Source organism: Pelodiscus sinensis, chromosome 1, assembly GCF_052426305.1.
Source record: "Pelodiscus sinensis isolate ZL-2025 chromosome 1, ASM5242630v1, whole genome shotgun sequence".
Classification (NCBI taxonomy): Eukaryota; Metazoa; Chordata; order Testudines; family Trionychidae; genus Pelodiscus; species Pelodiscus sinensis.
The window spans coordinates 17,754,812-17,777,044 of NC_143052.1; positions in this window are offsets into that span (position 1 = coordinate 17,754,812).

Sequence of the window (22,233 nt, forward strand, 5' to 3'; positions counted from 1 at the left end):
GATAGACACTGGCAATCCGGACAGGCGCGAACTATATCTTGCGCCTGCTGTTTAGTAAGGGAAAATTGCTGAGCTAATGATCTAGCATTCTGGTGAAAAAAATCATGTGAAAGTCGTGCTTATCATAACACATTTGAACCATATAGGTTATAACTGCTAGATATTAAAAACAAGATTAAGCATAAGCGCAACATGAATTGTTTGTCTAGCCTCATGCTGGCTGTTCTTCAGGACTTCGTAGTTTGCTTCACCTATCGCTGGCAGGTTTTTCTGGGCTGCAGCTGGTACCTTGGCCTTGGTCTCTCAGGTTTGTCTGCTTTTGGGCCTGGATTGCCGGTACCAAGCCTGCGTTGATCTCTGTCTACTTCTGGACCTGGCTCTCCGGTACCAGGTCTGCAGTGATCCTTGTTGGGGCAAACCTCTGTAGGCACTGGAACCAGTTGGCAGTGAGAGGCATGAATCCAAGTGGGCAATCCCTTGCACTTTACAGCAGTATGTGTGGTCAGAAGGACGTGGTAGGGACCCTTTCACCTGGGTTCCAGGGCAGTCTTTCATTGGTGAACTTTCACGCATACCCAGTCTCCTGGTTGTAGTTTATGGCGCGGCTCAGTCGGGTCCTCCTGGAAGGCGTCCTTAACCTGTGAATGATAAGACTATACACACCTCATAAGTTCCAGACAATACTTGACTAGGCTTCTTTTAACAAGTGTGGCATCAGCCAGGTTAATTTTGGGTTGCTTAACAATTTCATAGGTCGGCCACATGCAATTTCATGTGGACTGAGTCCAGTTTTCCGATTAGGAGTGGCTCTCATGCTCATTAGGGCAATCGGGAGTGCTTCTACCCATGTGTCAGCTGACGGTCAGGGCAGTGTGTGTGTGTGTGCTGAGAAAAGGTTTAACGTCTGTGACTTTACTGCTAGGACCGGGGTCCCGTCGCAGAGGGCAGCCAGAGTTTGCACACAGGCCAGAGTTCTCACATATTTTAGTAAGTTTGTTCTCTAAAATCCTGTTTCATCTTTTTACTGCTTCTGCGCTCTCCGGGTGTCGCGCACAGTGCAGTGCTTGTCTGGTAGAGTAGTGCTTTGCCAGTTTTTGAACAATTTGTCCAGTAAAGTGGGTACCTTTATCTCTGGAGATCACAAGGGGTATTCCCCATGATGGGATGTAATGATTTAGAAGTTTCTTTGCCACTGTGATGGCATGTTTTCCTGCAGGGATAAGCTTCTACTCATCTCAAAAACAAGCAATCACCAACACATTATTCAAAAAAATTGACATTTAGGCAATTGAATAAAGTCCATTTGTAAATTCAGAAATGGTCCCAAAGGCAGAGGTCTGGTTGCCGGGACTGTCTTTACAGGTTTACCCACGTTGTAGGCTTGGCAGACAGGGCAAGCCAAACAGTAATCTTTGACTGCTTGGGAGAATTTGGGAGCAAACCAATTTTGTTTTATGTTTGCCAACGTGCGACAATCCAGGGAGCACGGAGGCAAGGTGAGGTAGCAAGACCACTGGGGCAACAATGTGGCCAACAGAGCTGCACCAGTAGTGCTCTGGGTGCAAAGTGCACCCTGCCAGTCTCCACTCCTGCTTTCCCGATTCTGGGGCTTGGTCTTGCAGGAGGGCCAGTTCCGAAAGAGATGGCAAAGGAGCTGGCGATCGTAGGAGAGAAGGGAAAAACAGCAGGTAGAGGAGCAGATTTCACTACATTCCAGACAGTACAAACTGCATAGCCTGCTATTAAAACTCCACTAGAATTATAAAAGCAAAAAAACCATCTGTGTAAAGCACAAAGTTAAGATTATTCAAGGGACTTAAATTATTCTTTCATTAAAACAACAATATTGTACACACAACGTTTGAAATATATATATCACAAACAAGACACACAAGACAAATCTGGACAGAACACAGAACACAAACTTATTATGTCATGACACAGAACCATGGTTTTTTGTTGTTGTTGTTTTTCTTCAGCTGGCACCAGCGCTTTCTGATGATCTGAAAGACAAGAAAACATTTCTACCCACATTGGGGTGGTGCATTATATTTTAGAACACTTTTTCTTTACAGATTTTTGCTACTTTTTGATCAGCCTGCTGTTACCCAATGGTATACTTTTATTTTGAACACCAGCTTGAGAGGGTTTGAGTAAATTACTTTATTGTTTAATTATTAAGTTAGAGGTGGCATGCCTCAGTTTCCCTCTTGTACTGCAGACCAGGCTTTTTTTACTGCCACAGAAACTCTCTTAGAACAAGGTGCTTGCTAATTACTATTCCAGCAAGCAAAAAGGTTTTCTTTTCCTGAAAAGAATCACATGCAATTTTACAGGCTTACTCATGGGGGACAGTGCCCCCCCCCTTCCAGAACAGACAGGCAGTTTGCAGACACACACAACCTTGGGTCTGAAAGCAAGCCAAGAGTGCTATCAACTCAGCCTTGAAAAGAAACACAGTGAAGTTTCAGAGTTTGGATTCTTAAAACAATAATTAGTTTCCTTGGAAGACACATTTAACCCTTAGGATGCAGGTTTTACAAATTTATCAATTCTGAAAGAGTTTTCGCCTTGTTACGCAGGGGGTCCAAAGCCTTCCTGCAGTCTATATTAGTGTTTTCAATAGCCAATTGAAACAGCAACAGGTGCTGAGCCTCCTCTGAGTCTACTTGTCATTGTATGGCGGTTTGGAGCCTATCCAAAAATGACACATAGGGTTCCTGGGGGCCCTGGCGGACCGTAGCAAAAGATGTGTCCCTTTGGCCCGCATCAGGGACCTGTCATAAGGCTCGAAGGGTCAGCGATGTGGCTTGTGTAAATACCAAGCGATTCATCTGAGTCTGAGCCTGGGGAGTAGCATATTGGCCTTGCCCTATAAGTTCATCTATGCCAACGTTTACCCCATTGGTAATATTATCCATAACTTGCGACGTAACACCGTCACGATACTCGGTGTCCTAAGCTGCATACTGCGCCGGGCTAAGTAGCAGGCGTAATAGCGTGCGACAATCATGCAGGGCCATAACATATGACTCCGAAATAGCCACAACCAAATTCATCGTATAAGAAGACTGTAATCCATAATCCTTCACAGATTTGCGCAACTCTTTTACAAGTTCATATGGCAAAGCCTCATGTTGGGCGGGCCGTTGGGGGGCATACACAATTGGAAAGGCTTGTAGAAGCTGCACATCTCCTCGCCGAAGAGCCTCACGTCGGCATTCAGATAAAACCCCTGCCTGTTCATTATGCGAGGGTGCCGCCAAGGGGGACCCATATGGAGTGACCGTGTGGCTTGCAGACCTGTATGAAGAAGCGGGAGCTAATGCTGGGGCAAAAGGCGGCAGGGCTACAATCAAGGACTGAGAAACAGCTTGTAGCCTCTGAGTCTGTAAAATTTGCTCCGCCGTCGGTGCAGATGCCGCCAGGGCCTTGACGGGCTCGAGCGACGGGTACGAGTCAGGCCCTACGCCGACCGCCGCCGTCCGTGTGTCAAAGGGGTCCTCGGGCCCACCGTCCTCAGATTCACTGTCCTCAGGGCCGAGGCACAAGTCATCAGGCTCCGGGGAGACCGGGACCGTGGCGTACACTGGCTCACAATCCTCCCTGGGGGGTTTTGGGGGAGGGGACGAGGGATCCTCTGGGTCCTGATATAGCCTGGGATCAAGTGTTGCTGACGCTTCCTTCAGGACCCGCTCGGTGGGATGCAATGCCCGTATGGCTGTATAAACAGTTCGCCACGTTACTATGATCCCTTTTGGGAGGGATAATGCAAGATGTTCAGAGGTTCTCAATTCCTTGCCCACCTTCTCCCAGAAGGTCAAATCATAAGAACCCCCTTCCAGGAACCACGGGCAATGGTCTCGTATCCAAACCAACAGCTGAACCAGCTGTACAGGGGGAACCTTAAACCCCTGTTCCTTCACAATGTGCTGCAAGATCTCAAGCTGCAGTTTTTGCTCTTTCGTGGCAGACTGCCCCATTCTGTTACTCTGTCCGCGGCTGCTCACCTGTTCGTCCTGCGAATGGTGATGTCAGTAATTTCGGGAGCTCCTCTCAACAACTTATCCTCCGTCCAGCCGCGGGTACACCACCGGTTTGAATCACTCATTCAGTTCAAGCCCTGTATCGGGCGCCATTTGTGGTGTATGAAGGCACGGACTCCGGCCGGTGCAAGCACGAAATCATTTTATTGCAAGATCACAACTACCTTTATACTCTTAAAAGTTTACAAACTGCTTTTTCCCAGTCCCAAACACAGCACTCTCGAAGGTCATTGACTCAGGCAGATGTTGTTATTGTTGGCTCAGGACTCTTGCTTGGTTTCGTCCTTGGGACGCTCTGTCATGCGGCCAAAGCACTATGCTTGCTGATTCTCTACAGTTTATGGCCTATTGAGGTGAATCCATTTGATGATGGCCCTTTCAGAGACTCCTCAAAGGAGAAGCCTACCTTCTGTGACACGGCAGGGATCTTTCTAGCAGATGGGCAAAAGTATAAGAGGAATAGTGATATCATGACGAGGCCTCTCTCCTCCGGCACCGACACTGAAGGCAAGATGAATGTTTGGGAAAACAAGACATTGAACTAGGGAAATTGATCCCAGGCTGAACAAAGTATTCAACCTGTGTATTAGGAACTATAATCTACTGGCAACATCCAGTGGGGTGAGAAATGCTGCTTGATTCAAATTTTGCTTCGTCTGAATTTAAACTGCAATTTTATTTTTGTTTCTTATGTAACCAACTTTGACCTTTATGTCCAGCACTTCTAATCACTTAAAACCTATCTTTCTGTAATTAATATACATATTCTGATGTTTCAACCTGAGCAGTGAGTTTGTTTAAAGTGCTAGAGGAATCTGCTCAGTTTACAAAGGATAGTGCATGTCTACTATTCTTTGACAAAAGTGACACACTAATTAATGATCTGTTTTGTTCAGGAGAAGCTCTTGAGTGGTATAAGACTGTACATTTCAAGGATCCGAGACTTCGGAGTTGGGGGTATTTGCTGGTGTCTTACCCTGCATAGTCTGTGAGTGGCTTAAGGTATATCTACACTGCAGGGCTTAACGCAAAACAAGCTACGCAAATTCAGCTACGGCAATTGTATATCTTATTTCAAAATAGGGAGTGTCTACACAGCACTTATTTCAAAATAAAGCACTCTTCCTCCGACTTCCCTTATTCTTTGTACAATGAGGTTTACAGGAATCGGAGAAAGAAGTCCTCCAACTTGACAGTATTTTGACACTGTTTCGAAATAACTTCCTGCTGTGTAGACGTGAACTAAGTTATTTAGGAATAGTGCTAGTTATTTTGAAATAGTGTTGCAGTGTTGATGTACCTTTAGAGAGCATTCGAACAACTTGGCTAGGTGTTTCTTTGCATTTTGATGGCTTAGTGACCTTAGCACCCGGAAAATGTTCTACTTGTCACTGGCATGGCATTGTAAGAGACAGTCCATGGTGGAGAGTTAAGGCAGCGTAGCAATTCTACTGTCCCAGGTTGTATCCCAGAGGTATGTCACAAACCCTCATCCAGTATTCTGAGAAAAATAAACACTACCCTTGGATGCCTTTAAGAAGCAAAACTTCCCCACTCACAAGCACTGAGTCTGGGTCTAGAAAAGATACTTAATAAAACAACAGGAAACATAATTAAAAAACAGGAATGAATTTGGGAAAATGCCAAGGCAGGATTCATAATCGTAACACCATTTTGATAAATATTTCCCACCTACATCTAGTGAGTAACCCTACAGGGCTGCTATTTCTTTAGTAGGCATCATTTTGGCTCCCCATAGCTGACTGGAATCCATGTAGCACAAATGTAGAGTAAAGCTACCTTTGCTCTGCAACCACCCAGGGCTGTGCTTTCTGTGCTGTGTGTCTCAGGAGAATCTGGCCCTGAGCTTCTTACTATCAAGACAGATGGGTGACAAGCTAGTTTCACAGCTTCATGTTCCAGTGAGATCAACAAGAACCCTGTTATGTGTGAATCAGAAACTGGGATTTAGCTTCATGGTGCATGTACCGGAAAGGCGTTTTAAAGACAAATGCTATCGTTTCCTTTGAAAGAATTCTTTCTCCTGAACAAAGCACAGGAAGAATGTAAAAACCACACAGGGTATCCACAGCAACTTGCTATGTTACAAAAGACTCTTGGGGAAGTCTTTTATTTTTAATCTTTTTTGTCCCCACTTCCAACCCAGTTTAAATTAGAAGGTGGTGTCTTTTATGTCATTCTTTTTACAGACACCATCAATAACACTCCCCCCTCCCCACCCCAGCTCTTAAATGCAAATTCTGTTACAGTAAGATCTTGATTCAACGGTCTTTCAAAGGGGTTTTAGAGTAGACCTATTAGTTCCCAAAAGGCGATTACTGTGATGCATATGAAAGAAATCGTTTATTTATTTATATATTGTGATTTAGAGCAACTCAAGAAAAAGGCCAGCTAATTTGGAGTCTTTCAATTTTTTTTAAAACAATACCTGCAGAACAAAAACCAGCAGCAAAGCTTGATCACAGTTCCAGCCCAACACTCCATAGCTATGTGAGGGCTTGTCTTTCTTCTCCACTTCCAGTTCCCACAAATATTCACTACTGCATCAAACCTACCTCTCTTCAGCTACTGGGGCAAAAGATGGACTTTAGAACCTATTCTGTGGTCCTGTGGATAAGGCTAGAATCCATTTTTGTTTCACTATTCATTTTTTTAGTTGTAAAAATGATTAAAAACCAAAGCACCCTCACTTACCGGAAAAGCCGACCACGACAACAAAAGAAAGCATGGCCAGGCATCTGGGTCAACTGTGCATGGGTATTGGTAGCACAAACACACCAGGTAACAGGAGATGGGCTATGCCTGTTTACATCAGCAGAGGATTTGACACTTGTGTTTAGTAATATGCAGTATGCAGAGAAGCTCCCCAATTCCTCCTTCAAAAACATCAGGAGAGTTATGCCAGTTTACACCAACTGATCTTGGTCCAATGGAAAAAAATATTCCCATTTGTAGCAAGAATTGATCTCAAATAAATTTACCCGCATACTTTTCCTCACATTGACATAAGAATAATATCTACCCAAATGGGTTTTCTTTGTGAGAGATCAGCACTTGAAAGGATTTCTCCAATCCCCAAGGACCTCAGTGAATGATAACGCATCACAACTTGTCTCTTGCTTGCTACCCTACTTAATTAGAGTGTGCTGCTCACTTTGATGAAAACATGTTTCTAGCTTGATTAAAATGCTTCTAGGATTAAATCATTTTGCCTAGACAAGTTGCCAGTAATAATAAATAATAATAAAAATAAAAATAAACTGGAATAAGTTTAGAGCATGTTTCTCATGGGCTAACAAGCTGTTCATTGAGTTCTTCACAGGACTCAGGGTGGGAAATCTCCAGCATGCTGGCCAGATGTGGGCCACTAGATATTTTGTTTATGTGAGCGTCTGCAGACATGGCCTCTCACAGCCCCCAGTGATCGCAGTTCGCCATTCCCACCCAATGGGAACTGCAGGAAGTCGCACAGCGTCCTGCAGTTCCTATTGGCCTGGAACAGCAACCTGCAGCCAATGGGAGCTATGAGTGGCCATGCCTGTGGACAGTGGGGAAAACAAAGCATCTGATGATCCACCAAAGGCTAATTCTTGTGAGTTGTGTCTGGCCAGTGGGCCAGAGTTTCCCCACCCCTGAAGTAACCCATTATTGCCTCCAAATATAACTATGCTTTAACATTCTATAACATCTTCCATCTATTACAATAGGCTACTCAACTTTGGAAGACCTGGGGGGGGGGAAGCAATGATACTCACAGCACATGCCGAAGGCTGCAACTTAAGCGTGGTTGTATATACATGCAAATATATATGCAAATACAGGCAGTCCCCGGGTTACGTACAAGATAGGGTCTGTAGGTTTGTTCTTAAGTTGAATTTGTATGTAAGTCGGAACTGGCGTCCAGATTCAGCCGCTGCTGAAACTGACCAGCGGCTGACTACAGGAAGCCTGAGGCAGAGTTTCTCTGCCTCAGGCTTCCTGGAGTCAGCTGCTGATCAGTTTCAACAGCAGCTGAATCTGGACACCTGGGACAGAGCGGCTGGGGCACTGCTGGGTAGGTCCCCGCAGCGCCGCACCTCGGCGCTGTGGGGACGAACCCGGCAGCACCCCAACTGCTCTGCCCCAGGCGTCCTGATTGAGCCACTGCTGAAACTGACCAGCAGCGGCTGAATCAGGACGCCTGGGACAGAGCAGCTGGGGTGCTGCTGGGTTGGTCCAGTAGCGCCGAGGAGCGGCGCTGCGGGAGCAACCGGCAGAGCCCCAGCTGCTCTACCACAGGTGTCCGTGAGAAAAGCCTGGTCTGCTGGGGGAGGGGCGGTGCACTAGCTGCGCCCCCCCCTCCCCCCAAGCAGACCAGGGAGACGCGGGCAGCGGGACTGAGACATGCCGAGACATGCCGCGGTCCCACCGCCCGCGTCCTCCGAGGCTTTGCTCCGTTTCTCCCTGGTCTGCTGAGGCCCCCAGCAGACCAGGGAGACGCGGAGCAAAGCCGCGGAGGACCCGGGCGGAGGGACCATGGCGCGTCTGGGCGATCCCGCTGCCCGGGTCCTCTACGGCTTTGCTCCGCGTCTCCCTGGTCTGCTGGGGGCTCCCCCCCCAGCAGACCAGGGAGACGTGGAGCAGCTTTTGTCGCCCCGGAGGATGCGGGCGGCGGGACCACATCATGTCTGGGCGGTCCCCACCACCCGCATCCTCCGGGGCGAGAAAAGCCCCGTTTGTAAGTACGGATCCGATGTAAGTCGGATCCGCGTAACCCAGGGACTGCCTGTAGCTTATTTCACACTGACCGGCATGTATATAAAGATTAAGGCAAGACTATGCAACACACAGGCCCCATTTAAGTCAGTTCTGCTGATATTAACAAAATGCAATATTTACCTGATTTCCACCCATATGACAGCACTTTTAGGGTGTGTCTAAACTACGTGGCTCCGTCAATGGAGCCATGTAGATTAAGCTGATCAGCAGAGGGAAATGAAGCTATGATTTAAATAATCGCAGCTTTATTTAAATTTAAATGGCTGCCGCGCTGAGCTGATAAACAGCTGATCAGCTGTTTGTTGGCTCAGTGCTCTAGTCTAGATGCTCCCGCGCCGACCTGAAAGCCCTTTAGTGACCTCCCCATTATGCCTCGTAGGATGAGGTTTACCAGGGAGATCGATAAAGGGCTTTCATGTCGACAGGGGAGTGTCTAGACTGCCCCAATCTGCCGACAAACAGCTGATGGGCAGAGCAGGGCAGCCATTTAAATTTAAATGAAGCCGCAATTATTTAAATCGCAGCTTCATTTCCCTTTGCCGAACAAACAAATCTACTTGGCTCCGTCGACGGAGCCATGTAGTTTAGACGTACCCTTAATGAACAATGACAGTCCAGGAATTTAACTACTAAAATGTATATCAACAGAAGACCATTATATTGACTAATTTGGTTTTGGCTCCCACCCACGGGCTGCATGTTGAGCCCCATGTAAACCCAAACCGCACTGCGGGTCGCAAACAAACAAGAAGAGAAAACAACAGCATTCCACCTCAAACAAATTCTTTCAAGTAACCAGGCAGCACACTTCCATGGTAATAATCCAGGAACCCACCTCTGCAATCAGCCCTGGTGCCGACTCCATCCACACATCTACACAAATGATTTCATCACTAGGCCCAAGAACATCAGCCACTACATCAGGGGCTCATTTAACTGCACATCCACTAATGTAATCTATGCCATCAAATAAGAACATAAGAACATATGCCAGCAATGACCCACTGCCATGTATATCTGCCAAACTAGACAGTCTCTACAGGAAAGAATCAATGGACACAAATCAAATATCCGAAAAGGCAACACACAGAAACCTGTTGGAGAACACTTTAACCTGCCTGGGCATTCATTAATGGATCTCCAAGTCACTGTCTTGTTTCAGGCCAATATCACAAAGCAAAATACACAGAGAATGGTTGGAACTTAACTTCATTTACAAGTTTGATTCTTATCAGAATGGACTGAACAGGGATATCGGCTGGTTTGCACACTACCTTCCACATCCTAATGACTTAACCAGCCAACCAAACAATGGAGGTGCTAATTCTTCTTTTCAGCCTCTTGTAACTTGAACAATCTATTCACTGACTTTTTTCTCCTTTTCCCCCCTCCCTTATCTTAGGGTACGTCTAGACTACAGGGTTTTGTCGACAGAAGTTTTGTCGCCAGATACTGTCGACAAAGCTTCTGTCGACAAAGAGCGTCTACACTACGTTTAGTTCTGTTGACAAAGCAAGCTGCTTTGTCGACATGGCAGTGTAGATGTAAGGACAGTTTACATGCAATAACAACTTCTGTCGACAGAACTCTGTCGACAGAAGGCGTTATGCCTCGTAAAATGAGGTTTACCAGAGTCGACAAAACTGCTGAGTTCTGTCGACGTTATGTCGACAGAACTCAGCGGTAGTATAGACGCAGGTATAGTTTTGTCGACAAAAGTCCACTTTTGTCGACAAAACTCTGTAGTCTAGACACACCCTTATTTATTCTTGGATTTGGACTTTTCATACTCCAGTCATCTGAAGAAGTGGGTTGTGCCCACAAAAGCTCATGATACCATCTACATGTTTTACTAGAGGTGCTTTAAGGTGCTACTAGACTATTCATTGTTTTTTAAATTGATATAATCAGTAGTGTGGTTAGTTTCATAATATCTTTTCTTGACAGATCAATATAAATCTCATTTTATGGAGTAGGAAACTGAGGCATAGAAAGTTGAGTGGCTCATTCAATGACACAAACAATGTTTGTAGCAATACTGTGAAAAGTGTGTTGGTCTCATCAGTCCCAGACTGATTCTTTAACTATTTCTCCTCCTAGTTATTAAGAGAACCACCGTAACCTTTGGGAAATATTTATGTACTACAGTGATAGTTATTCCAGCTGTACCACAGACAGATGCTGACAATGCAGTGTTGGGCTGATTGGCACTATGATGGTCCTTAGAGAAGGAAGAGGGGTAGTTTCTAACTGTTGGAAGTCAGGGTTCAGTGAGGTTTGCAGGCAAGGTGGTGATTTTGCTTTGGCTAATTGGAGTTTTGAGGATGTAATTTATGTACCACATTATGACCTTTGGCAGAAAAATGATTTAGAACTCAAACAACATGGACTAGTTTTATACTACATCTTGTTTTCTAAAGCTTTATATAAATGGACATTGCTGTTTCTGGATACATAAACTTTGTTTATTGACTGGATAAAGAGACTGGGCAGGAACTCATTTGTTATATTAAATGTTAGATCTTGGGTTAAGATATTTCAGCTCATAGGGAGACTAATTCCTTCCTTAAGTTTGTTTGTCCCTGGGGTTTTTGGCGCAAAGGCCACAATATGTATGTGTCATGGCTCTTTTCCCACTCTGGCACGATAAATGCAGAACTGGGGGCCAGCAAGTGTATGCCAAAACCTTATCTACCAGGCTTCGGTATAAAACTTCCTCCCAAAATCTTAAAACCTAGATTTTGGGAATAAAACTTCTGCTGCCACCACCCAAATTAATAAAGAAACCAGGGGAGAGACCATTTGGGAAAATCTCACCCCTAAAGTAAAAAGCAGGACACCACCATTAACCAATACCAGGTTAATAAAAGGAAAAGAGAAAACTTTTATTATTCCCAAACTATTCCTATTGCAAGCATAATAACTAGATGGAAAAGTAACAAATAATATACTCATGGAGAAACTCCATGGGCCTAGAACTTAGTTACAAAGAAAAGCCAAAACATTGTTTAAAAGTGCACAGACAGCAGATCCCATACCCAAACCATAAAACAATGAAACCTAATGGATTTATCTAAACTTTACCTTACTTCCAGAAAGTGAAGAGTCTTTTCTTGGAGGGAGAGAGAGACATGCTTCTCTCTCTGTAGCTGCAGAGCAACTCCCAGAGACAAAAAAAAAAAAGGGGGAAAACCCCAAATCCCTCTGTCCCAGTTTGAAAGTCCTACCTACATTCCTATTGGCCACTCCACCTGGCCAATTTGCTTGATACCCCTGTGTGAAGTGTGCTCATCCATTTGCTTGATACCCCTGTGTGAAGTGTCCTCAATCCATTTAGCAAGAGTTCAGAACAAGAGCAACAAAAGGCAGCGGGAAGCACTGGAACTCCAGCAGTGGGGAAAGAGAAGCAGCCCCAGATCGTGGGGTGGAGGGAATTCATCCCAGAGCCAGCCACCCTGCTGCTTCCTCCCTCCCCATGCTGCACAGACACGCGGTGACCGCTGTAGCCAAGAGGGGCTGATGCTTCTTTGATGCTGGGTGTCCCAGTGAGATTCAGCCTGAAAAATCAGATGGGGCCCATAATCCCAAGTGACCTCCTTCGCACCATGTGTCACCTCTGGTGGAACAGCTAGAAGAGACCAAGGGTGCCCCATAGCAGAATCACCTATAGCTCAGAAGTTAAAGAACATTCATTAAAAATAGAAGACCACCTGTTCAATTCCTTTCCCCCTCTGGCAGAGAAGAAATTGAATCTGGTCCTGACACACCCCAGACAAGCACTCTTGCCACTGGCCTAAAAGTTATTAGGTGGGCAGAGGCACCATCTCTTTCTCTGGCCAGTGAGACCTGATCTGGTCGGTATCTGATGATGTCCACCAGATCAGGCCCTGCATGTGACTGAAGTGGCTAAATCCCTACCTTGTGAGTTGCTCTGGAACTCGGTGTGGAGACAGACATCCGTACACCTGGAGTGGGGCAGCCGGGGAATCCTACAGAGTCTAAAACTTATGGTATGTTTACAGTGGGAAATTAGGCAATGAGTGAGTTTCAGCGATTAGGCAACAGTCAAGTGGCTGTTGTGTGGACTGTAGTGGTGCTGTGCACAAGGACTTAGCTGTCTCAGTTGCTTTATGCATCTCATTCAATGTGCCTACAAATTCTTCTATAATCTGTACATTGCCAGTCTAATCCATCATATGAATCAGGGCTCGGTTTAACTAGAATTGTGTCAGTTATTAAAGTGACTCTTGTAACCAGGCAAGATATTCAGAACAGCATTGGCTGTATAAACATTGGAGTTCTCCGACTAGTGCCACCCACCGCAAATACCAAGCGTTCCTTTAAAGAGCCTGCTTTTGACATGTCTGGAGGCTAAGCACTGGATGGGCTCTGCATGGAACCTATGGTGTTACAAATAGCAAGTCCCTGCCTGAAGCACATGTCAGCAGGTGAGAACAGAAATTAACTGGTTTATTATTTAGCTGACTGGTGGAACAGGGTAAGGGCAGGGCAGAAAATATATACGATACTTAAAGATGATGCCTGCTTGTAAGTTTTCCCATCTTAGAGGAGTTGTTAAATTCAAGTGCAATTAGATGTATCTATTTTCTCTTTCTTTCTGAATTTCTTTGGCATGTATTTGAGAAGACCTCGACATAAATTTTGACATATATTTTCATGTGCTTTCATTTCCTTTTGCTAAACTGGTGGGCTTCCAGTACTATACATCAGGCACATTTGCTTGATACCCCTCATTTGCTTTGCCCTTTTTTTTGTTTCAGCTGAGCTTCTTAGTCACTTCTTTTGGGGTGCTTTTTATCTTATCACTGTAATATTTAAATGAAACAATTCTCTGAGGTGTGCCAATGATTTTCAGAAGAGAGCTGTTCCTAGCGTCTTATAAAGGTCCAAGGTATATTACGTTTTCTGGATTTGACCAAAAATTACTATTATTATTTGTAATAAAGGCAGGCCCATCAATGGAGAGGCAAAGGGAGCAATCGCCCTGGGGCCCATGATTCAAGGGGGCCTGGAGTTCCCAGCTGCTGCCACTGCTATTGTGGCAGCCGCAGTGGCAGACCCTTTGAATTTCTGCTGGTGTCTGAACACCATGCCAGGTGCTCCATGCCGTTCTGAGCATTGTGGGGGGAGGCGGGGTACAGAGATCGGGCTGACTACCTGAGGCCCCACCCCTTTCAAGGCACAGAGTCAGCTCCTGACATATCTCACCTCAGGGCCCCTGATGACTGTTATCTCCACTGGTTACAGGAACACTTAGAGGACCACCAAATCAAGGTGAGGCCCCATTTTACAAGGCGTTATACAGAGCTAAACAAGACAAGGCCCATCCCAAAGAATTTATAATCCACATAGAGTCCATTCCTGAGAACTCAGCCTTACTGTGGAGGAACCAGGAACACGAGCACTTCTGCTAATTAGAGGAAGAGAGGCACACACATCCCTTTGAGCAATTCATTCCTAGTTCTCCTCATGCCAGTAATTGTGATTAGCTTCCCAACAAAACTCTGGGACACGATACCAGCATGGCTATGTGCATGATTGTGAAGTCATAGCACTGCAGGTTTTTTTCCATCACCCAGCAAGGTGCTCTCAGGATTTCTGGATTTCAAGATCTGCTGCAGGGAAGCCTATTCTGATCATAAACTTCCTCCAATACAAATAGTGATAAAAATGTTCCATAGATTCAACCACAGCGAGGAGTTGCTTTTGGGTGATAAAGTAATTTTTCTCAGGAGAATTTAGACTTTTGCTATAATAAGCTACCACCTTATCTAGTCCTTTGCATTCTTGTGTCAACACTGCCCCCAAAACATAAGTACTAGCATCTGTGTCTGATAAAAGGGGTTTTGAAACACAGATAGAGCAAGACAGAGACTTTTTCAACTCTGAAAATGCTACATCACATTCTGCTGAGCTAGAGAGGTCACTAGTTGGTTTTCAACAGGACAGTCCACTTTTGGGGTGGTCTGTTTGCCAGCAGGTACTGGGATAAAACTGGACATGAGTTTTTTTCCTGTTTTGGACAGGTAATGCCATCTTTAAGAGTACACCGCTCTACTCCCTCTGGTGTGACCTCAAACATTGTGGCTGCGTCTAGACTGGCAAGATTTTCCGCAAAAGCAACTGCTTTTGCAGAAAAACTTACCAGCTGTCTACACTGATCGCTTGAATTTCTGCAAGAACACTGACGATCTCATGTAAGATTGTCAGTATTCCTGCAGAAATACTATGCTGCTCCTGTTCGGGCAAAAGCATTTGCGCAAGAGGGCCAGTGTAGACAACGCGGTATTGTTTTGCGCAAAAAAGCCCCGAAAGCGAAGTGCTTTTGTGGAAAAGCTTCCGTGCCAATCTAGAAGCTCTTTTTTGTTAAAAGCATTTGAGGAAAATCATGTCAGTCTAGACGTAGCCTGCGTGTATGAGGTCATGCTAGCAGGAGTGGTATATCAGGACAGCTTGTTCCGTTGACGTAGCTCATGCTGCTCATTGGGTGTGGGTTTTTTTTACACTGACGGGAAAGCTTTCTTCTATCTGCACACAGCATGTTCACAGGACACGCTGCAGTGGCACGGCTGACTTAGAATCATAGATCTGGAAGAGACCTCAGGAGGTTATCAAGTCTAGCCCCCTGCCCAAGGCAGGACCAATCCCAACTTGGTCTTGGTAAATAAAGCTGTGCTGCTACTTCACTCTACGTGTAGACATGGCCCAAGACACAAGGTTCAAGAAAGAGTTGTTAGTGTGGTTCTTGATAGATTCTTGCAATGCACAGAGAATACTGTATAGGTTGGACTTCACTGATCCGGCACCATTGAAAGAATTTGCCAGACCAAGGTCTCCTGCCACCGGCTCCCAGCAGGCACCCTGACTCACACTTCCCCATCCCTAATCTGCCTGCACTACTTGCCCAGCTGCTGATGGCTTCCTGGGCAGCAGAGGCTCTGGCTCCTGCGATGGGGCTTCAGTCCTTTGCATCTGGGGGCAGCCACAGGGCTCTGGCTCTGGACCTGTGCTCCAGTGGGCTGCTGTGTGGCTCTGGCTCTGCACTGCCATAGGGCTCAACTCCAGCCCCATGGTCCCAGGGGCTGCAATGGTGGCCTGTCCCCATGATCCAGGAAGCTGCCAGGGGACTCCAGCCCAGCCCCGTGCTGCTGCGGGCTGTCAAAGACTTAGGCTCCTGTCCTTAGGCTCCTAGCTTTCTGGTCCAGGAGCATCCATTGTCCTGTCAGACATCAGATGTTGCCACACCAGAGAACGACAGTTTTTGAAGGTACAACCTGTGCCATGTTATTTGTCTATAAAGGTCATTTGTCTCTTGTCAGTGCCTCCGGTCAGAGCGGTGTGTGGCTGCAATGTCATTTTATTCTGGCACCCTCATTGGGTGAGTGTTCAGGGGCCCTACCTTCTGGCTAAGTCACGCCATCAGAACTGATGATAAATTCCTTCTGGAGTAACAAACATTCAGCACACACAGCTGGTTTTACTAGGTCTTTAGCTCTGTCTCTGGGCCCCTTGGTCTTGGTCTTCCCAACAGAACTTTGTTTCCTCCTTAGGGCTTAGGCCATTTCACTAGTGGCCAGTGAAGGACTGGAGACTGCCCATTACTCCAGATCTCAGCTCCAGGGCCCTACACGCAGCGGCCACACATCACCTCCTTCAGTTTGCAGCTGATGTTCCCTGTGCCTTTTCCCACATAGCCGCTTTCTCTTCACCTTGACCTCAGGGCTGAAGTTTTCAAGTCCTTTTCCTCCTGGCTAAATGCAAGTAGCACCAGCACCCTCCTTCTGATCCTCTTCATCACAGATTCCATGTCCTTTGGGTCCTCATGTGAATAGGGTCTGGCATTTTTTGTGTAACCACATACTTCAGAAGGCAAGAGAGGCAAGATTAGCATGAGAGGAAAAGATAACATAAAAAGTTTAAAACCTGACTCAAGGAGGGACAAACTATTTGGAGGTGTCATTTACAGTACCAAGGACTGCAACCTTGAAGTATGCTCATATGCCATCATTCCCTATTTGCAGCCTTTCCTCAATTTAAATTGAGTGTGTTAATTTAAGTGATACTATCTCTAGATTGTTTTTCTGCAGATAGCTTTGTTTGAGATTGCTGAACTGAACTTTGCTTTCTCTGCTCAAACAGAAATGAGTGCTGATTCAGAATCAGGAGGACAACTTTCTTCAAACTCTTTTGCCCATTAGGCTGAAATTGCAAAGCATATCTTGCACATCTCCAAAACGAAAAACCACACACACCACGAAAAGAAAGCAGGAAAGCAAAACAAACATGTCAAAATATTGTGCAGCAGTTAGTGTCACTATACATGGAATAACAGTTCTAAAAAAGAAGCCAATTATTATACACAATAATAAATGTAGACATAAATAGTTTTCTACACAGCTTGAGTTGCAGCGGATGTGGCTTTATTTACCAAGGACTGCATGCAATCTGAAACCCAATACAATGCACAGTAATGGCTAATGGCTGAACAACATATTGCAAGCACATATTGCAGAAGGAGACTGTTGAAACTATGGATTTTGGAAAGGAGCAGCATTCATTTCTTGCTTATTCACTTTCAAATTTTTTGTGAAACGTTCTAATGATTAATATTACTGCTGTATTTTAATAACAAAAATGGAGAGATGGGTTTGAATTGCAGCCACATCATTCAAACATCCCTGGACATTAAGGGGAGCTTCTACCAACACTGTGATTTACAGCTGAACTTTTCAGGGGGCTCTATTGAGATAATAATGGTGCAAATTAAGACCCAGCACCAAACACTCCCAACTTCTGAGTCTGTATATGAACCTGCATTTTGCACACAATGACCTTCACTATTGACTTGGACTTCTTACTGTGTGTAACATGCCATTTTCACTGAAAGATTGGTAGCTACAGCTGGAATTATTCTCTCAGAATTGAACTGTGTCAAATGAGGAAAAAGAATGCTGGGAACTAGAGTTGGTCCAAGTCCCCTATCCTCCCTGCTGGAAATTTTACAGTTTTCAGTGAAAACTTAAATCCTGGAGTTTGGATGAAAAATGGCTTTCCAACTGAAATATTTGGATGAAAAAAACTTTTTTTCTACAGAAAGCAAATTTTTGTGTGTGAAGAACTCAGTTTGGACTAAAACACAATTTTTCACTGAAAACCATTTTTTATGGAAATTTTTTGACCATCCCTACCAGCAACACAATTAAAAATACTTCCCTGCTGTCACTTTGATACCTTGAATGGTCCCATTTGAACTCACTGAAGGACTCTTTGTTCAATAAGATGACAGGACATTATGAAGAATTTTGTGGAAAGTGTACAGATTACAGGACAGTTGATTAAATGCTTTATGATAGTGTAGAAGGATGGGTTTACCAAATCTGTTATTGGATAGATCCAATGTCTCAATCTACCATCTTCCAAGTCATAAATTACATAATAAGCAGTTTCAGATCAACCTTTCAAGATCTGATGTATTATGGCTTCATACCTCTCAGGCTCACACTGTAAACCAGAGAATTTAAATTAAATCTCATTATGGCTTTGACTCTGGGCAATCAATGTGGTGGTAAATGCGATAAATGTACCTATATAAAATAGCATGTAGGATGTTTTTCACACATAGCTTGGCTGAAGTACCATGCTTGGGGGGGGAGGGGTTCATAGCTATTCCTTTAAAGCTTTTCCTCACAGCCTTTTAGCCCTGTCCCTGCTGGGGCTGTCCTAAGTTTCTCACCTCAAGGTATGTCTACACTACAGAATTTTGTTTGAAAAATGGCTGTTTTTCTGACAAAACTTGAGGAACATCCACACTGCAACTGTGTTCTTCCTCAAGAAAATCGAAAGAACAGAGGGTTTTTTCCGGCATTGGTAATCCTCATTCTACGAGGAGGAAGCCTTTTTGCAAAAGAGGCATGTGTGGGCAGAGAAGAGGGAGTTCTTTTGGAAGAAGAGGAAAGAGGAAAACGCTCAGGTGCCCTGATAGCCATTCCGTCCATAGCAATCACAGCTTACATGTGAGAGAGAGTCCATTCAGCCTGGATGCTCTCTTTCGAAAAAGCAGATTGCTTTTTCAATGCACTTTTGCAGTGTGGACACTCTCTTTTGGAAGAAGTTTTTTTGGAAGAGCTCTTCCGAAAAAAACTTCTTTCAAAAGAAGCCTGTAGTCTAGATGTAGCCTCAGACACATAACTGGCTGGGTAAGTGCAAAATTAACTGATCAGGTAGAGGTTGAGCAGATGTGCCACTGTGGGGAGGGGAAGGACACAAAATTAACTGGTGGGTATTTTGGGGTGCGTGGATGCCCTACACTAGCAAACAGAACATTACATACATTTGGTTTTCATTGATTTCATCTGGGACCTCTGGCAGCATCTACCACAGTGGGGGCCAAAACTGCCTTATGCCCAGGCCTGCTGACAGAAGGGAGCAAGGAGGCAGTCGCTCTGAGGTTCAGCGATTCAAAGGGGCCTGGGGCTAAGGCTGCTGCTGCTGCTGATACTGGGCCACAAAGCCCCAAGCCATTTAAATTGCCACCAGAGCTCACATGGCACACTCCAGGCGGCTCTTAAGGTTGCCTGGTGAGGCGGAGACACCACACAGTGCACTTCAGGCAGTGCTGGGGAGGGAAGCCGCCACAGTCTTGATGATGTTGAGGGCTGGCTGCTCTCAGCTCCTTCCCTTCTGCGTGAGAGCCTGCCCCTTATGGGAGTGCAGAGCCACCTTTCCCATCTTGCCCAGGGGCCTAGTGTGACTGTCGGCTCCCCTGCTTATGTCCCATATGGATGTGAATGCAGGCCCCACTTTAATTGTCACAGACACACTATAGGGCTGTGTCTACACTGCACCCCTTTTCCGGAAGGATGCAGATTAGACACTTTGGAATAGCAAAATCCATGGGGGATTTAAATATCCCCCGCGGTATTTGCATTAACATGGCTGTCGCTTTTTTCCGGCTTGGGGATAAGCCGGGGAAAAGCGGCAGTCTAGACGTGATTCTCTGGAAAATAAACCCTTTTCTGGAGGATCTTTCATTCCTACTTCCAAGGGTTTATTTTCCGGAGAATCACGTCTAGACTGCCACTTTTCTCTGGCTTATCCCCAAGCCGGAAAAAAGCGGCAGCCATGTTAATGCAAATACCTCGGGGGATATTTAAATCCCCTGCGGATTTTGCTATTCCAAAGTGTCTAATCTGCATCCCTTTTCTGGAAAAGGGGTGCAGTGTAGACACAGCCTAGGTGTATAGGCCGAATGCCACACACAGAGAATATATGTTTAGAAAGATCTAATGATTTTTGGGCCAACCTCGTGATTCTTTAAGTATCTAACTCAATGTCCAGAAAAAACTTAAAAAAACAACAAATGGTCTTGCAGCACCTCGGAGACTAACAAAAATTGTAGGCGCTATCATGAACTTCCATGGGCACAGCCCACTTCTTGTAACCCTAATCTTAGATGAAACCAAAGGATGGGAGTGGAATGTGCTCAGTTTTACCCTACTCTGCCAATACACCTTCCTATACGTAGACCTGTAGTACCCATAGGCAACAATTTCTGGTCCCCATGCTTCCCCCACGCCCCAGTAAACTTAAAGTGTTTAATACAGGGCCATTTCAGAATGGTGTGACCAACTGAAGACCAGAAGACCATTGAATAGTAGGCCGTACATGCACTTACGAGAAGACAGTCTGTGTTGTTGGTGGCAAATGACCACACAGGCCCATGGGGCCTGGCTGATTTGGGGCTCCCTCTGAAGCTTGAGTGGAAATGGGTGACAGCCTGTGCTGGAACAGTGGACCCATCCCTGACCCTCCTTTTCCCCTAAACTGAATTCCCACCCTCTGGGGCTCACTACCACCAGGGCAAGTCGGAGGTTCTGAGCCTCCCCAGAGTGGCCCAGGGTCCCTGGGTGGCTCTTATCATGGGCTGGCTTCAGCTTCTGGCCAGGCCAGGGGATGGGATTTCAGGGGAAATAATCCAGGGGGACGGCACTCTGGCAAGCAGAATGTGGGGCCCCAAAAGTTTTTTGTAACCAAAGTCCTAAATATTAATCCACTTCTGGTGCCATTCCTTGTCTCTGTGCCCTTGGACCCAAATCCTAAAAGTATGTAGGTGCCTCATTCTCTAAGCACCTGAATATCTTGAAAGATTCAGGCCTCCATCTTCCTCTGCAGAGCCGTTGGCCTTCAGTGCCCACAAGGACATATGAGTGGAAGAAGGCTTGTGGTGCTAGTCCCTCAATTCTTGGCACTGAGAGACTTTTCCTTCAGGAAAAACTGTACATTTTTTCAAGCCTCTCCTGTAAAACCATCAGCTGGCATCTCTGCCTTGCCTAGAGCCAAGGAACAGCTAAATCCTGAGTAGGCTTCCAACTTTCAAAGCAGTTGAGCCGCCGAAAGCCTGTATTTATCAATTATCATCGCTGAGGGAATTATTCCCTATGGAGAGCATTAGAACCTGTCCATCCTGTGCTTACTGGCCTGTGGCTAAGGGCGCATGCCAGCATGGACACAGTCCTAAAACAGATTAACTTTCAGAGTTTTTCCATGGCAATAGCTTGGGTTTGATTGAACTTGGAGTGTTGTGAAGGGTCAGACACTTAAAGGTAACATTTAGAATGAAGCCCTTTGCTGCATGCCCCATGGAATGGCCTCAAATCTCCGTTAGTGGGTCTCACACAGCTTTAGCAGCCTTTCACCTGCAAATAAGGTGCATACAACAGAAAGTGCTTGGGCTTAGGACAAGAGGTTGAAGTTGGGTAAGCATGTGAGATAGGCACTGTGCTGCCACTTTAGTGAAACCAGATTAAGATCACATCCTGCAAGATGATTAACACTCAGAACTTCCGTTAAAATCAAATGGGCATTTTCGATACTCAGCATCCTGCAGGAATGATATAATCATGTGTGTTATTCAATTTACAGCTTATCTATACAAATAAAATATAAAGGCAGATCCTTAGCTGAAGTAAATCAGGATGGTTAAGCTGAAGTTAATGGAGCCCTGCCAATATACACCAGCTCTAGCTGTATTTTTTTTTGTTATGAGTGATAACTGTTTTGGATGTTGCTGTTTCTGCAGCAGTGCATTATACAAGTCATGCGTACCAATTTTCCACTCTCTCTAGAATAAAGATTTCCTCAAAACTCTGCATCAGCAATCCGCTCCCCTACTTCCAATTAATGTAATGCCCAGTGGGTACAGCATGTTAATTGTTATGTTGCACTCATTTGAACATGCTATTCTCAAAGAAAATGAAACACACAAAACCTGACACCTTTACCTTGAAAAATAAACATCATGTGGAAAAATCAATGGGAATGTCTTAAGGGGTGTGAGAAAGTGGAAAGACTTAAGGACTAAGTTCCCAGGGACTTGGAAGCTGCTAAG